Genomic DNA, 13913 nt, shown 5'->3' with positions numbered 1-13913 from the left:
GAGCTTGTTGGCTTGTGTAACTTATCCACGATGGACTCCTTTTCCTACTGTGCTGAATGCTCTTTATAATAGGACACTTGATAGTGCCTTGGTAGAAATCTGGGTTAGTCCAGGCTTTTGTTTTGTACTCTTTGAGTCTGAGAGTTTATTGTTTTCTACTGATATTGCTTTTGTCAATGCTAGGAGAAGTATTCTAATGTCACAAAAAATGTCCTAAATTTGCCTTCCATTAATATGTCTGAAAAAGTTGGCTTTTATACTGAGACTCCTCTTTTGCTCTACATTGTGACATGTACACATGTGAAGTTACAGAGAGATCCACTTTAGCAATATCAATAAGTACACTACAGAGCTGTGTTTCATTCTGTTTTGTTTTTATCAGAAGTTTTAAGAAGCAAGGAAATAACTTAAAAAATGTTTTGTAAAAGTATGCAATGTTCAGTATCTCAGGAAAATGTACACTGAGGGGTAAAATTTCAATAACAATACATTGATTTGGCCACTAGCTGACAATAAGCATCATAGGAAATTCCTTTGATACTTATGGTAATTTCATGGCCAATACCATAGTTTTAAATCAATGAAAAATATTTAAGCATCACAGGAAATAGCCTAGTAACATCATTTTTTGCCCCAGTCACATAAAATGAATGTACAGTACATGCACTTTAAAGGGATACATTGCTATCTTTTTTAACACCCCTTTCCGAACACTGTCAGAAAATATAAGCAATAGTCAATTCATTATATTGATTTACTGTATAGTCACCCCACTAACCCTCTAGAAAAGATTAAACAGAAAGCCTTGTTATAGCAAGTAACACAATATGTACACTTTGTTCTAAATATTAGGAAATTAATGCAACTTTCTGCTTCTAGCCTTGTCTGGGCATGGGCAACACATTTATTTTACAGCATATCTAAAAAAGTGTCATAATAGGATTAAATCTTTGTGGATATTCTGTGGCTTACACATTCCAAAGTAACTCAAAAAACATAGACATTTTCTTGCTACATTATTTTTTTTCCATAAGTGCCAGCTCACACTGGGGCGGCTTCAAAGTCATCTGACTCTGAAGCCGCCCTGCACAGCGCGACCTAAGTGTGGCTTGCAAACAACTTCTTTAATAGAAGTCAATGCAAGCCACTCCGAAGTCAGCCCCAAGTAGTGCAAGAACCTTTTTCTAAGTCTTGAGACTTGAGTCACTCCCTTTAGAGCGGTTTCATTGCACTGCATGGAGTGCGACTTGTCAGTCGGCTAAGTCGCCTGCCCCAGTGTGAACCGGCACTTACTCTCAGAGTGCTACTCAACAAATTTTACATATTCATGCTTGTTGCTTCCTACACATTCTGTGTCCTCCTGTGTCAAAGTCTTAAAAGTTTTTAATCACTTCAGCCCAGGAAGATTTGGCTGCTCAATGACCAGGGCATTTTTTGTGATACGGCACTGCGTCACCTTAACTGACAATTGCGCGGTCATGCGAAGCTGCACCTAAACAAAACTGACGTCCTTTTTTCCCACAAATAGAACTTTCTTTTGGTGGTATTTGATCACTTCTGCGGTTTTTATTTTTTGCGCTATGAACAAAAGAAGAGTGACAATTTAAAAAAAAAACACAATGGGGGTTATTTACGAAAGGCAAATCCACTTTGCACTGCAAGTGCACTTGAAATTGCACTGAAAGTGCATTTGGAAGTGCAGTCGCTTTAAATTTAAGGAGTAGATCTGAAATGAGTGGAAGCTCTGCTGATTTTATCATCCAATCATGTGCAAGCTAAAGTGCTGTTTTTTATTTTCCTTGCATGTCCCCCTCAGATCTACAGTGACTTTACTTCCAAGTGCACTTGCAGTGCAAAGTGGATTTGCCTTTAGTAAATAACCCCTAATATCTTTTACTTTTTGCTATAATAAATATCCCACATTTTTTTTAAAAAAACTAATTTTTTCCTCAGTTTAGGCCGATATATATTCTTCTACATGTTTTTGGTAAAAAAAAATCGCAATAATCGTATATTGATTGGTTTGCGCAAAAGTTATAGCGTCTACAAAATAGGGGATAGATTTATGGCATTTTTATTATTATTATTTTTTTTACTAGTATTTACTGCAATTTTTATCAGGACTGCGATATTGCGGCGGACAAATTGGACACTTTTGACACATTTTTGGGACCATTGACAATTATACAGCGATCAGTGCTATAAAAATGCACTGATTACTGTAAATGTCACTGGCAGGGAACGGGTTAACACTAGGGGGTGATAAAGGGGTTAACTGTGTTCCCTAGGTGTGTTCTAACTGTAGGGGGATGGGACTGACTAGGGGAAGAGAGAGATCGGTTTTCATACTTTGTATGAACACACCATCTGTCTCCTCTCCCCTGAAAGAACCGAGATTTGTGTGTTTACACACACAGATCCTGGTTCTCGCTCTGCCACGAGCGATTGCGGGTGCCCGGCGTTCATCACCGAGCACTCACATTGGCTCCGGGCACACGGAGGTGAAGAGATGTATGATAACGTCATTCTTCTGCAGTAGAACTGCGGCGGCTGGTCAGCAAGCAGTTAAAAAACTTCAGGACATAAACATGGTTAAAAACCACCATAGAAAATCTTTTCTAAAGTGTGTGTAAGGCAAAGCTGTTTCTTTTTTAGATAAAGTGGGAATGGGATAGGCTTTCTGCCATTTTTTTATTGCAGTTAGTGTCCCTGCTTAGGAGATTGGCCCCCTCTCTTTGCCCTCATGACCATTGTCACCGACACAGAAGGTACGAGGGAATCCTAACTTTAAATGAAGGAAAACCTTTCCATGGGGACAAAGGATTTGGTAAGAATCTAAGGGAATTTCCACATCATTTTGTTGATATTTCCTCTTCCACTAATTCCTGTTGCATATCAAAACTGGAAGTAAAGGGGAATATCCCCAGCAGGACACTTGGGAATGGGTTTGTTCCTTTTCAATAATAAATAATAAACCAATATTAGAAATCAAATAGAAAGCAGAACAACAGCACCTTACATGCTGGCCAGGGAAAGACTGAATATGAAACCACCACAACCCCTTCACATTAAAAATAAATGAATAAGGTCCCATGGATTCTATACCCAAATAAAGCTACAATAAGATATAGAGGTTGTTCACAGACAAAACTTCATGCGTATTGTAATCTTTAACCACTTTTCCATTCCATAACATATTATGTATACAGTATACAGCAAGTTCACTAGTGATTTTTGCAATTAATCGAGTTCTTATACCAAAATTAATGAAAATAAAATACATTTTAATAATAATGACTCTCAAGATATCATTTGTAAAATGTAGCCCTCTGTCATTTTGTGTACTCTCATGGTGCTGCCATGGGTGGCTCCTGGAGCTCTAAGGAAAACTAAGCACAGGCAGGGATATATATATATATATATATATATATATATATATATATATATACATACAATTTTTTTTGCTGGAATGTCCCAATAGGAAGCCAGGTCAACCAATGGAAAGTTAGCAGCTGTGCCAGCCAATGGCAGGGTTAGAAGTTGGGCAAGTAAATGGGAAGTGATTAGTCTGGTCAGTCAGAGGCACAGAAGCAGTGGCTGTGCAGAGAGAGCTTTAGTTGTATTGGAACAGAGGGAATGTGTGTGTGTGTGTGAGTGTGCTTCTCAACAGTCCTGGATTGTGTGGGATTGTCCCACATTTTCTCATTCATATGAACATGAGCTGCTGCTGCATTTGCATATAAATGAGAAATGGCTATATTAGCATAGGAATGAACTGTGTAGATTGTACTGTACATTATACACCTGACCTTTGCACTGTATTTGCTATTTTGTATGTAGGGATGAGCCAATGTTTTGGTCCAAACCTAGGTTCATACCCAACTTTGGCTGTTTGAGTGTTCAGACTTTTCGGCACCCTGTTTGCTGAAAATCATATATAGAACTAAAATATAATAAATATAATTAGTATAGTATTTCTACTGCTTCTATATATGACAGCTTCCCACTATCACTTCTTCCTAGAGAAGTCATGGTACTTGCACCAATGGCATCTGTAGGAACCACTGATATCACAGAGAATCCCTGCACCATTTAAGCAAAGGGGCATGGATAGCAGTGACAACATTGTTCAAATATAGCCACTGGCCATATTTGGGCAGTGACATCACGGCTATTCCCACCCCTTTCCTTAAAAGGATCAGGGGTACCTTATCACATCATTGGTTACTAAGGAAGCCATAAGTGCTGCTAGTGTCATTTAGCTAATATCACCATCGTATTGGTCACATGCATCAGGTAAATAAGTTGTCTTTATTTGTGGGTTCCAATGTTTTTGTGAAAGAGTAGGGGTACTCATTCATGTAGGAGGGATGATATTTGGGGCCCCCTATTATTAAAGGGGTCTTAAAGATAATGAAAAGCCCCCTGCCCATAGACCACCAAAACCATCAGGAAAGGGTTGAGGGGAAGGGGCTCTTTTCCTCATCACCATGGGAGCAGGGTGCTTTGCCAGGGAGGTCCCACATAGCAAGGCACACCCCCTCATGTTGAAGGCATACTTGTTTCCCCCCTTTTCTGACCAGCCAGTCTGCATGCTTGGAGTAAGGGCCTCATGTGGATTTTTAGGAGGAACTCACACTTTTTTTTGCATAGAGTCACAATTAAGATCCCTAAGGACCTGGTATGGAGTCCTGGGAAACCTCATGCATTTTTTGTAAGGAACCCCCTTAAAATCAATACCAGAATCAGTGAATCTGGCATGTATTTTGGGAGGGACTCTACACATTTTTTTCATTCTTGCTGTAGGATATATTGCAAAGAAAAAAAAAAAAAACAGTTTACATTGATGGCAAATTACATTCATTTGCAGCTTCTTATAAAAAAAAAAGCACACAAACACCTGCCAAGATCCCCTAAGACCCCGATCACATGAAGCGATTTGGAATTGCTGGCAGAATCGCCATGATTCCAAATTATGGCAAGACATGCAAAGCGTGTTTAGTTTCCATTATTCTTAAAGGCACCCCAAATGTGGTGTGATTCGGCAACAATAGCGGCAAATGTGCATTTAAAAATCACACAAAGCCCATTGCCCAAAAAGGTGCATGAGCATCTTTTGCAAGACCAACGTGCACGGGGCAGGCCATTCAAGTGAATGGACACCCCCATGCTATTTTTTGACAGTCTCTTGCTTATTAGCCCAAAAAATGGGAACTTTTAATTTGACAGATTTGAACCCCTGCTGAACTGAACCTAGGGCAATTTGGTTCATCACTAGTATTTTATATAGATAGAAGAGTGCAGCGCTGGACAAATATCACATTAGTGAAGTATATTAAATGAGTGAAAAATCCCACTGAGGTGGATATCAATCATTAAATTGTAGTAAACGGTGTAAATATTAATCAATCAATAAGGTGCTCATAACCTAGCATAATAAAGTGAAAAATAAGTGAACAACAATCAATATAATGAAGTGAAAAAATGAAAAATAAAGTCCATAAACATTGGTAATCGGATGTATATTCTGGGTCAATGTTCCACCGCTGGTGCTGCCCACCACCTTGTGAGAGAGAAATGGAGACTTACCGGACAGCCTGCGACCACCCTTATTCAGGGGGGTCAAAACAGGCTCAGTAGAAGTGTGTAGACCACAGGGGATATCCCGCGGGAGCTCTGCAAACGTTCCTCCACCCTCCTTCCTGAATGACTAGTCAGCAACACCAAGGAATGATACGAAGGATGCGGTCACTGGGGTGCTTCTTATATGGCAAACAATATGAACTTCCGACGGGTTCCAGCAGGGGCAAACCAATAGTGCCAAAAAGAAAAAAATAGACTCCAATAGTGTAGATATGCTTTTCTGGTCCTCAAGTTCATTCAGCAATACGAGTTATACAACCTCCACATAACCTCTTCACATAACCTCTTCACTTCCCTGTGTCTCGATAGGAGCCAAGCCTCGCTCTGAAATCCTGCCCCAGCCTACATTTCAGAGCGAGGCTTGGCTCCTATCGAGACACAGGGAAGTGAAGAGGTTATGTGGAGGTTGTATAACTTGTATTGCTGAGTGAACTTGAGGACCAGAAAAGCATATCTTCACTATTGGAGTCTATGTTTTCTTTTTGGCACTATTGGTTTGCCCCTGCTGGAACCCGTCGGAAGTTCATATTGTTTGCCATATAAGAAGCACCCCAGGATGCGGTCACTGGAGGATGGAGTCCTAACATTTTTTTTAATTTTTTTTTTTTACAAAAAAAGGGGACTTTTTTTTACAAATATACAAGCAACTTAAAAAAAAAAACACACATTAAAAACTGTATTCACTCTTTATCTGAACCATCATCAACCAATAGAAAAGATTTCCTTGGTGCTTTACCAACTCCACTGCCTCCTGCTTCTTCCTCATCATCAGAAGGCACACAGTTCTCTTTTTCCACATTACTAGTAGATGGGGATCCAAAGAAATCTCCTATACCTTTCTGCCATTTTGTAGTAGGTTGGACACATACAGGATTACCTCCAGCCTACTTGCCTTCAGATTTTTTCCCAGTTGGAGAGGTTGAATGGTTGGAGGAAGAAGAGCTTGCGCCAAAAGACTTTCATGGTGCTCTAGCAGCAACAACTTTTCTGTAGCTGCCGGTGGATGTTCCCCGCGCTGTCTGCTTTAGTTCGCACCATGGTTACCTCACCCACTCTGTGTCACAAGCCCCTCTCCCTAACTCTTTTAATCACCCAGAATTTTTGCCACCTATTAAAACCATCAACTCTTCAGCAGCCAAAACTAGTGTTGTAATACCAAGCAGAATGGTCAGCGTCAAATGATGCTTTCCAAAGCGTGGTTGCAGGAAAGAAAATCGCAACTTCTATGGCTGGCTTAAGCTCAGTGCCCTTGTGTGAGGAATGTAGACCTCTTTTGTACAGCTTAATATCAGACTACCTCCTAGCATCATGCCTAACATACCCAAGACCTTCAGCTGTGCACCAATCCTTTAACCAAACACTGAACTCTGTTATATGAAACATTTTCCCTTATTGTGCTTTCTGGAAAGGTCTGATAATGAGTAAAAAATCCTTCTGCACAGAATACAATCAATTGTGCCAAGGCGCACAACAACATGGATATTGCATTCAAACACAGGTACTAACCAAACTGCTGTTTTCAAACTACTGCTGGTCAAACTGCACTTTTGTCCTGATGCACTTCTAATGCACTCTCAAAAATCAAATTCCACAGAGTAAACTCTACAGAGTTGCTACTCCTCCTAAATACCATACTAAAGAAGACACCAATTAGGATTAGAATAGCTCACCTGTCTTATATATGCTAATTGATAACACCCAGTACTCAACACATACAGTCTACAATACTCAATACACAATTTATCCAGTACTCAGTAAGCAATCTCCAATAGCAACACAGCCACAATACCAAAGTTAAAAAGAAAATAAACAATTTAAGAAAAGCAATTATAAATACTTTAAACTTACCATATCCAGCTACTGGTGTTCAACACTTTGGTCCTGCTACACTTCTGTACTGATGCACTGTCAATGAGCAAACTCCACAGGGTAAACTCTACAGAGTTGCTACTCTTTTTACTGTAAATACCACACTAATTAGGTGCCAATTAAAATAATAGCTCACCTCTCTTGACAACACTCAGTACTCAATGCTTAGTCAGCAATATACAATTCACAATTACTCCAGTACCTATGGTAATAAGCAAACACCAATAGCAACGCGGCCACAATATCAAAGTTAAAAAAAGAAAACAATTAAAGAAAAGCTGTTAGAAAAACTTTAAACTTACTGTATCTAGCTACTGCTGTTCAAACTAAACAGGGTCAGAAGGTGCTTAGGAGGTAGGACAGGAGAGTACTGACACCAAAAATAACCCTAAGCACACACACCTCTGAGTGACTGCATTTAATGACTCATGTCAGCTTTTCTATGTGTGACAATTGTATAAATTTACTGCATACATTTTTTTTCAAACAATTATCTAATCTATACAATGTTGGAGGCTCTGACAATACAGCTTAGTCTCACCACTGAGATTATCTCTGTGCTTTCTCCAGCTCATAATATCACATTGTATAATTCACATTCGCTGCACACCATTATCCCCATCCCATAGCTCAGGTTACAATTATGTATACAACAGTTAGGCCTGCTATCCCTAACTAAAAGTGTCCTACTGTTGACCAATTTGACACTGCTGTATCCTCTGCAATATCTTAATTCTTGCAGCAAAACCCCAATCTGTGCTCTTTCTTGCTAGTAAATTTGGGCCTTGCCTTGTTCATTAAAATTGTCTTGCAGCTGGCTAATATACACTACTGTATCATCTGCAGTCTCCTAACACGTATAGTAAAGCATGTCTGTACTCTTTCATTTTAGGACATTTTGACCTATAATCCCCAATTAAAACTTATATGCTATTGGCCAGTTTCATACTTCTGTATCCTCTGCAGTATCTTTATTCTTATAGTAAAACCGCTGTCTCTGCTCTTTTCCTCCAATAATGGCCTAGCTTTGCTATTTAAATTTGCCCTGCTGCTGGAAATTTTACATTGCTGTGCCCTCTGAAACCTCCTAGTTCATGTAGCAAAACACCTGGCTGTACTTTTCTTCTTTAGTACATTTTAGCCAATTCTCCCTCATTAAAAAATGTCCTCCTACTGACCATTTTTACATTGCTGTATATTTTGTGGTCTCGTTCCTACAAAGGGCTTGAAAGAAATTTGCTTGTGGCAGGGACTCTGGCTAATTAACCTCTGCCAGTCAAAGTATTTATTTTACCATTTGATGAAAAACATGTGTTGCTGCTAAAGCTAACTGAAAAAAAGCCCTTTTTTAAACTCAAATGAATCACATTGGGATGCTGATGCTGTATGTTAGCTAAGCTAATTGCAAAAGGAAAAAAAATCCACAGCCAAATATGTGCTGACAATGTATGCTATCTCTGAGACTGTTTGTGAAATTTTACTGTTCATAACACCATGTGTAGTTTTAAGGCATCTTTAAGCATGTTCCTTAAAGGACTTGTGTATTTTCAATGTTACCCTCAAAGCTGCATGCATTTGTTTGTGTCTCCCATGGCGCTGCCCAGCTCACTACGCCCCTTTTAACAGTACTTTACCTAGCCCTAAAAATGGCCAGAAGTTACAAACAAGATTTGCCCCCATAGATTTGATTTGAATTTGCCTCTAAATTTGGATTTGCCAAACTTTGAACATAATTCGCCAGAACCTTGGCAAATTGAATCTGGGCAGCCCCATTATTACTATTTAAAGGATAACTTGTTGTCCTTTATGTTGTTTATGATGTTCATCAAGGTGTCCTTTATTTTACTGCCCCATTCCCCTACAGTCTTATGCCGCGTACACATGGTCGGACTTTTCATCTTCAAAAGTCCGACAGCCTGTCCGACAGACTTTCAACGGACTTTTGTCGGACTTTTGGCGGACTTGCGGCAGACTTTCTTACAAACGGACTTGCCTACATACGATCACACAAAAGTCCGACGGATTCGTACATGATGACGTACACCGGACTAAAATAAGGAAGTTGATAGCCAGTAGCCAATAGCTGCCCTAGCGTGGGTTTTTGTCCGTCGGACTAGCACACAGACGAGCGGATTTCTGGGTCCGGCGTAGTTACGACGTAAAGATTTGAAGCATGTTTCAAATCTAAAGTCCGTCAGATTTGAGGCTGGAAAAGTCCGCTGAAAGTCCGGGGAAACCCACACACGATCGGATTGTCAGCCAGCTTTAGTCTGTCGGCGTCCGTCGGACTTTTGTAGACAAAAAGTCCGACCGTGTGTACGCGGCATTATACTCATGACTCCATGCTCCTGCCGGATTTATGCTGTGTTGTCCATGGGGAGGTGCATGGCTGCCACTGCAAACCTTTTTAGCTGGTCCCCTACTTCTGCACATACTCTATACAAAGAATTTAGTTATCCCTATGTAGAGGCCATCTATCTTGGGAAAGCATAATAAATTGCATCTCCATAGAAATGATTGAGATTTTGCCCCACAGAGAAAGTAAAGGATTGACTGGGAGAGTTTGTAGTGGCAGCTACGTGGCTGCCTGTTGGCTGTGGATCTGGCAGAAGTTTGAACAGGTTAGTACTTGGGTTAGGTGGAGTAAATGAAAGGATACATTTACAAAAGTAAAGTTACTGTATATTTTACAATGCATTAAATATTTGCATTAATGTACAGTAACTGGATTAAGTATGAATCCTTTAGAGATGCTTACACAATTTAAGATTTAATGTACTATAACTAACATTTCCAACTATTTTAATAAACAGAAATATGTATTTTTTAAATTTAAAAGCATTCTTTACCTAGCTGAAAACAAATAGTCTAACCAGCTTTTTTACCACAGTCAGCTATAAATACATTTGCATAAAGTAAAATATTGGTCACAGCCAAGTCATCTGACAGTTGATCTATTTTGACTTTAGTGCTTCAAGGGTCAATCTACATTTTGTTTTTTTTCAGAAAACCAGTCTGCCTTTTGGACTGTTTATGTTTTCATGATTTCCTTTGTACAAGGCTTTCCTCTCTTTAATTGCAAAGTGCCTCTGCGAGTCACAAATCCAAATATCATTTTTTTGTCCTAAGCAAATGGAAATTGTCTCTAGTCATTTGTATATCCCTTCAAGGAACATGAAATAGCTTTCAGAGCCTACAGAAATCCAGTATCTAAGTTATGTATTTTAATGAGCACCAATGTCAGTAATAATAACAATGATGTTTCACTTAGAGGAATAGCTTAAGTTCAGGTACTTCTCTGTGCTAACATAAGCAGAACATGAATGACAAGGACCAATAAGAGCTGCATTAGTTAGTCATCATCACTTGAGTGCTGCAAGTACCACTGACACTTCCTTGTAGCAAGACTGAAGCTTTTACATACATCTGTGCTAAATTTAAGCTGCCAGCTCTGTTATTGTTAGACAACTTCAGACTTCTTTCTGAGATACCCAGGAGCAGCACTGCATCTTATATTATAAGTAGCAAAGGCGATGTTTCCCTGTAATTGCCCTACACTAAGGACTCATTTTATTACTGTGCCTAGGTGTTAGTACATGAGTTGCTCTGTGTAACACGCTCTATAAATAAAACAATAGCAACGTGTCTGCTAATGTGCATTGTGCTTATTGTAATAAAGAGAATAGCAGACATTTTCTTACAATCTCACAAAATGTATACATTTGTCTATAAATATACAATGTATGTTAAAGTGTATTTATAGCCTAAACTTAAAAAAAAAAAATGTTGATATATATATATATATATATATATATATATATATATATATATATATATATATACACCCTGGAGCCCCTCTCATTATGTGTATGTGAGAAGACACATACAGTACACGCTGTTCAAAATCCTGCCTGCCAGTGTCTCACATTCTCTCCCCTGGGGGTAGGACCTGTGGGAAGGAGCACATTTTGGGGTAAAAGATCATTCATATCTGGCACCCATGGCAGTTCCATTTCCCTCCCTAATGTCCTGTCTCACTCAGGTTAATGTTTTCCTCTTTCCAGAGGTTACCACCTTGGAGGGCACATCCTCGGCAGTAGTATGTTGTTCCACACTCTTGGGGTCTGTATGCCTTACCTGTTACTGTTTCTTAACATGCAAAACTTCAATGGAATAGTCACAGACCACTCACCCCACAATCTGAGTAATCCTGAGCTTTTCTGATTGCAACCACTTGTTTTTAGGGTAGAATAAATCAAACATATGGGACCTTGCCATCTTCCCAGAGTCATACAGTATTTCCACATGAATAAACTGCCATGCTTATTTGAGATGGTCATTTTAGCCCATGACTAGCTAGAATTTCAGCTTCAAGTTTAGAATGCTCTTTGGCATTCTGAGTTTATAGTCCTAGTAAGTCTTTTAGGGCTCTCCTATAAAAAATTAAAATTAAAATAAAAAAAAGCCCACTGCTCCTCTGGTAACGTTTTAACCTCAGCAACTCTCCCTAAGATGCCAAGGTAGACTGTGTACCAGCTGTCGAGGTTAGAAGCTGGGCCCTAGGTGACCAAACAATTTGCATCTTGTTGATTAGCATTTGCCTAAAATTAGCCATTTTAAAAGCTCCTTAAAGCAGGCCTTCACTTAAAAGTGAAAGTACTGCTCATCTTCCTTCTGTCCACCCAGAAATTTGGTGGGTTTTTTTCTGGGTACCTTTTTGTGACAGGTACTTGTTTCCACTTCCACAATCCTCACTGACGCACACATTATGTCAACTTGAAAACACCCCTCCCCCCTCAGCCAGCAACTTCCCGGGACCAGTCACATGTTACTTGCGTATGTGCAGTGGGGGGCCATCTGTGGGGTTTAACCACTTCAGCCCCGGAAGAATTTACCCCCTTCCTGACTAGAGCACTTTTTGTGATTCGGCACTGCGTCGATTTAACTGACAATTGCGTGGTCATGCAACCTGGCTCCCAAACAAAATTGATGTTCTTTTTTCCCCACAAATAGAGCTTTCTTTTGGTGGTATTAGCTCGCCTCTGCCGTTTTTATTTTTTGCGCTATAAGCAAAAAAAAGCGACAATTTTGAAAAAAACGCATTATTTTTTACTTTTCGCTATAATAAATATCCCCAAAAAATATTGAAAAAAAACATTTTTTTTCCTCAGTTTAAGCCGATACGTATTCTTCTACATATTTTTGGTAAAAAAAATTTGCAATAAGCATTTATTAATTGGTTTGCGCAAAAGTTATAGTGTTTCCAAAATAGGGGATAGTTTTATGGCATTTTTATTGTTAATTTTTTTTTTTTACTAGTAATGGCGGCGATCAGTGATTTTTATCATGACTGCGACATTATGGCGGACACATCGGACATTTTTGACACATTTTTGGGACCATTGTTATTTATACAGCAATCAGTACTATACAAATGCATTGATTCCTGTGTAAATGACACTGGCAGTGAAGGGATTAACCACTAGGGGGCTAGGGAGGGGTTAAGTATGTCTTGGGGAGTGTTACTAACTGTAGGGGGGTGTGGCTACGTGTGACACATCACTGATCTCTGCTCCCGATTACAGGGAGCAGAGATCAGTGACACTGTCACTAGGCAGAACAGGGAGATGCTTGTTTACATTAGCATCTCCCTGTTTGTCCTCTCTGTGAGGCAATCGCGGGTATCCCCATGGCGATTGAGTCCACGGGACCCGCTACCCGACTCACGGAATGCCCGGCTGGCGCGCCGCGGGTGGCGCACATGCAATGGCATGGTGGCAAATTTAAAGGGACGTACGGGTACACCCATTTGCCCAGCCATGCCATTCTGCCGCCGTACATTGGTGTGCACCGGTCGGGAACCGGTTAAGGAGGTCACAGCTGGCTCCCACATCCAAGAAAGTAGCCTGGGCTGGTAAGTACCTGTTTGTTAAAAGTTAGCAGCTACAGTATTTGCACTTTTTTTTTTTTTTTTTAGCAAGCCAGTAAACAAACACAGTTCAATGGAGGAGGGCTTTGTCTATTAAGTTCATGGCATAAAGCAAGTACAATATCTGCTCGTCTGAGCTGCTAACCAAATTTATGCCAATTGTTCACTAACAGGGTGCCTCCTAATGGGTTCCCCAAAACAAACAGGCAGCACGATCACCTAGAATTCGTAAGCAGTCAGCCTTTTCAACCTGCAGCAGGTTTTCACAGCAGAGAGAGTTTGAGACAGCCTCTAACATAAATCAGTTTATATATAAAAAGATACATGGACAGCTGAATATAGATTGACAAAAAGTTCTTTTGGGTTCAGGGCAGAGTCTTGGGTGGGGTTTAATATTCCCCTAGACTGTGGCATTTTATAAGATAAACAATTGATGGTGGTAGGTCTGTCTAGCAGTATGCGGTGGGTTAAG

The 13913-nt window shown here is 39.8% G+C and overlaps 1 protein-coding gene and 1 pseudogene across 1 annotated transcript in view; one reads left to right on the top strand and one right to left on the bottom strand.

Annotated features, from left to right (window-relative positions):
* Window positions 1-13913, top strand: part of POU6F2 (POU class 6 homeobox 2) — a 760637-nt gene that overhangs the window by 341337 nt on the left and 405387 nt on the right. The window lies entirely within an intron of this gene.
* Window positions 6324-6681, bottom strand: LOC141145846 (PCNA-associated factor-like; annotated as a pseudogene).

This window comes from Aquarana catesbeiana, linkage group LG05 (assembly GCF_042186555.1).
Source record: "Aquarana catesbeiana isolate 2022-GZ linkage group LG05, ASM4218655v1, whole genome shotgun sequence".
NCBI classification, from domain to species: domain Eukaryota; kingdom Metazoa; phylum Chordata; class Amphibia; order Anura; family Ranidae; genus Aquarana; species Aquarana catesbeiana.
The sequence above is the reverse complement of the archived record's forward strand: the minus strand, read 5'-3'. Positions and strand labels throughout refer to the sequence as shown.